The sequence below is a fragment of the Orycteropus afer genome, unplaced genomic scaffold (genome assembly GCF_000298275.1).
Source record: "Orycteropus afer afer isolate SDZICR_OR568_19922 unplaced genomic scaffold, OryAfe1.0 scaffold00308, whole genome shotgun sequence".
Classification (NCBI taxonomy): domain Eukaryota; kingdom Metazoa; phylum Chordata; class Mammalia; order Tubulidentata; family Orycteropodidae; genus Orycteropus; species Orycteropus afer.
This window is the reverse complement of record NW_006921895.1, coordinates 4323038-4327872: the sequence shown is the minus strand read 5'-3', so window position 1 is coordinate 4327872 and position 4835 is coordinate 4323038.

Sequence of the window (4835 nt, the reverse complement as noted above, 5' to 3'; positions counted from 1 at the left end):
ATTGTAGAACCAAGCAATGTGAAGTCTTTGACAACTTCAATCTTTTCTCCATTTATCATGATGCTGCTTATAGGTCCAGTTGTGAGGATTTTTGTTTTCTTTATGTTGAGATGTAATCCATACTGCAGACTGTGTTCTTCAATCTTCATCAGAAAGTGCTTTAAGTCATCCTCACTTTCAACAATCAGTGTTGTGTCATCAGCATATCACAGGTTGTTAATGATTCTACCTCCAATCCTGAAGCCACATTCTTCTTCATATAGTACAGATTCTCGAATTATTTACTCAGCATACCAATTGAATAAGGATGGTGAAAAGATACAAGCCTGACCCACTCCCTTCTTGAGTTTATATTATGCAGTGTCCCCTTGTTCTGTTCAAATGACAGCCTCTTGGTCTATGTACAGGTTCCTCATGGGTACGATTAAATGTTGTGGAATTCCCATTATTTTCAATGTTACCTATAATTTGTAATGATCCACACAATCAAATGCTTTTGCATAGTCAATAAAACACAAGTAAACATCTTTCTGGCATTCTTTGCTTTGAGCCAAGATCCATCTGACATTAGCAATGATGTGTCCTCTTCTGAATCCAGTTTGCACTTCTGGAAGTTCTCTGTCAATATACTGCTGCAACCATTGTTTAATTATCTTCAGCAAGATTTTACTTGCATATGATATTAATGACATTGTTTGATAATTTCCACATTTTGTGGGATCACCTTTCTTTGGAATGGGTACAAATATGGATCTGTTTCAGTTAGTTGGCCAGGTAGCTGTGTTCCAAATCTCTTGGCATAACCAAGCAAGTGCCTCCACCAGGGCATCTGTTTGTTGAAACATCTCAATGGATATTTCTTCAATTCTTGGAGTGTTGTTCTTCACCAATTCCTTCAGTGCAGCTTCAAATTCTTCATTCAATACCATTGGTTCTTGATCATATGCCACCTCCTGAAATGGATGATCAACTAGGTCTTTTTGGTACAGTGACTCTGTGTATTCTTTCCATCTTCTTTTGATGTTTACTGCATCATTCAATATTTTTCCCATATACTCTTTCAATATTGCAACTCAAGGGTTAAGTTTTTTCTTCAGTTCTTTCAGCTTAAGAAATGCCAAGTGTGTTCTTGCCTTCTGGTTTTCCAACCCCAGGTCTTTGCACATTTCATTGTAGTAATTAGCTTTGTCTTCTCCAGCTACTCTTTGAAATCTTCTGTTCAGCTTTTTTATCTTGTCATTTCTTCCATTTGCTTTAGCTACTCTCTCCTCTCAAGGGAAAGTTTCAGAGTCTCTTCTGACATACAATTTGGTCTTTTCTTCCTTTCTCATCTTTTTAATGACCTCTTGCTTTCTTCATGGATGAAGTTCTTGATATCATCTCATAATTCTAGTTTTTGGTCATTGATATTCAATGCATAAAATCTACTCTTTAGATGGGCTATAAATTCAGGAGGGATATATTCAAGGTCATATTTTGGCTCTTGTGGACATGTTTTGTCTTCAACTTCAAGTTGAACTTGCATATGAGAAGTTGATAGTCTTTTCCACAACCAGCCCCTGGCCTTGTTTTGGCTGAAGATATTGAGCTTTTCCATCACCTCTTGCAACAGATGTAGTCAAACTCATTCCTAGTTACTCCATCTGGTGAAGTCCACATGTATAGACATTGCTTATGTTGTTGAAAAAGGTATTTGCAATGAATAAGTTGTTAGTCTTAAAAAATTCTATCATGTGATCTCCAGAGTTATTTCTGTCACAAAGACCAGATTTTCCAACTACTAGTGATTCTTCTTTGTTTCCAACTTTTTTTTTTCTTTTTTTTTAGCTTGGGTTAGGCACACCTTAGTCTTCAAGGAGACATCTTTGCTCTTCAGCACTTTAAAGAGGTCTTTTGCAGAGAATTTTCCCAATGCAATACATCATCTTGTGTCTTGATTGCTGCTTCCATTGGTGTTGATTTTTGAATCGAGTAATATGAAATCTTTTACAACTTCAATCTTTTCTCCATTTATTCTGATACTGCTGATTGGTCCAGTTCTGAAGATTTTTATTTTCTTTATGTTGAGATGTAAACCATGCTTAAGACTTTAGTCTTTAATCTTCATCAGTAAGTGCTTCAAGTCATCCTCACTTTCAGCAAGGAAAGTTGTGTCATCTGCATATCACAACTTATTAATGAGTCTTCCTCCAATCCTGATGTCACATTCTTCTTCATATAGTCCAGCTTCTCAGATTATGTGTTCAGCATACAGATTGAATAAGTATGGTGAAAAGATACAACCCTGACTCACTCCCTTCCTGATTTTAAATCATGGGGTATTCCCTTGTTCTGTTCGAATGACAACCTTCTTGTCTATGTACAGGTTCATGGTGAGTACAATCAAGGGTTCTGGAATTCCCATTCTTCTCAATGTTATCCATAATTTGTTATGATCTATACAATCAAATACTTTTGCATAGTAAAAAAAGTGCAAGTAAACATCTTTCTGGTATTCTTTACTTTCAGCAAAGATCCAACAATAATATCCCTCATTTCATGTCCTCTTATGAATCCAGCTTTCATTTCTGAAAATTCTCTGTCAATATACTGCTGCAACCATTTTTGAATTATCTTTAGCAAGATTTTACTTGAGTGGATATTATTATTGTTTGATAATTTCCACATTTTGTGGGATCACCTTTCTTTGAAATTGGTACAAATATGGATCTCTTCCAGTCAGTTGGCCAGGTAGCTGTCTTCCAAATTTCTTGACATAGACAAGTGAGTGCCTCCAGTGCAGCATCCATTTGTTGAAACGTCTCAATTGGTATTCTGTCAATTCCTAGAGCCTTGTTCTTTGCCAATTCCATCAGTGCAGCTTCCACTTGTTCCTTCAATACCTCGGTTCATGATTATATGCCACCTACCGAAATAAATGAACATCGACCAACTCTTTTTGGTACAGTGACTCTTTGTATTCCTTCCATCTTCTTTTGATGTTTCCTGCATCATTCAATATACAGCCCATAGAATCTTTCAATATTGCAACTCTAGGCTTGAATTTATTCATCAGTTCTATCAGCTTGAGAAATGCTGAGCATGTTTTTCCCTTTTGCTTTTCTAACACCAGGTCTTTGCACATTATATTATAATCATTGACTTTGTCTTCTCAAGCTCTTCTTTGAAATCTTCTGTTCAGGTCTTTTGTCATTTCCATGTATTTTTGCTAGTCTCTGCTCAAGGGCAAGTTTCAGTGTCTCTTCTGACATCCATTTTGGTCTTTTCTTCCTTTCCAGTTTTTTTAATAACCGTTTGCTTTCTCCATGGATGATGTGCTTGATGTCATCCCACAATTCCTCTGATTTTCAGTCATTGGTGTTCAATGCATCAAATCTATTCTTTAGATGGTCTCTATATTAAAGAGGGATATAATCAAGGTCATATTTAGGCTCTTGTGGACTTGGTTTAATTGTCTTCAGCTTCAACTTGAACTTGCATATGAGCAACTGATGGTATGCTCCACAGTAAGCTCCTGGACTTGTTTTGGCTGAAGATATTGAATTTATCCATTTCCTCTTTCCACAGATGTAGTCGATCTGATTCCTGTGTACTCCATCTGGCAAAGTCCATGTCTATATCCATCTTTTGTGTTGATGAAAAAGATATTTGCAAAAATAAATAGTTGGTTTTGCAAAATTCTATCATGCAATCTCCAGTGTTATTTCTATCACCAAGGCCCTATTTACCAAATGCTGGTGATTCTTCTTTGTTTCCTTCTTTTGCATTCCAACCACCAGTGATAATCAGCACATCTTGATTGCATGTTTGATCAATTACAGACTCCAGAAGTTGGTAAAAAATTTCCATTTCTTTGTCTTTGGCTTTGCTTGTTGCTGTGTAAATTTGAATATCTGTGTTATTAACTGGTCTTTCTTGTAGGTGTATGAATATTATCCTATTACTGAGAGCATTGTACTTCAGGATAGATCTTGACATTCTTTGTGATGAAGAATGACATAACATTCCTCTTCAATTTGTCAATTTCCCATTCATATGGTTGTCTGATTCAAAATGGCCCAAACCAGTCCATTTCTGCTCACTAATGCCCAAGATATTGATCTTTATGTGTTCTATTTCATTGCTGACAACTTCCAATTTTCCTAGATTCATACTTGTTACATTGCATGTTCTGATTATTAATGGATGTTTGCAGCTGTTTCTTCCCATTTGAGTCATGCCACATCAGCAAATGGAGGTCCTGAAAGCTTTACTCCAATCTCGTCATTAAGGTTGGCTCTACAACCATTGTTCAGCAGCCTGCCATGTTTATTGTCAATGTTGGGACTCTTAATGGCCTTGAATCAATGGCCTGGTGAGTGGTTTGATAATATCAGAGCTATGTCTTTTACCTGTTGACCTTGGGTTTGTCAGCCTCAGCTGTCAGCAGCTACCTGAGTTAAGAAAAGCATTTTGCTTCAGTGGGCCATGAGCAAGAGGCAGAGTCAAAGCCCAAGATCAAGGGGCTTTCACCCAACCCCTAGAGCCTGGCACTTTGAACTTGGACTTCTAGCCTCCAAAACTGTAGGAGAATAAACTCCTGTTTGTTAAAGCCATTCAATTTGTGGCATTTTCTGTTAGAGCAGCGTGAAGCTACCAAAAGAGAGGCTGACAATTCAATGATAGACAGGTAATATGGCAAGCTGCTGGCTCATAGGTTGCAGAGGCTATCTAGGGAGCCAGAGGTCTAATGATGATGAGCTAATGTAGGATCTAGAGCAACTGAGTGAGCTTTGCCAGAATATATATATATATATATATATATATATATATATACATACTCTGGTAGCATAGTG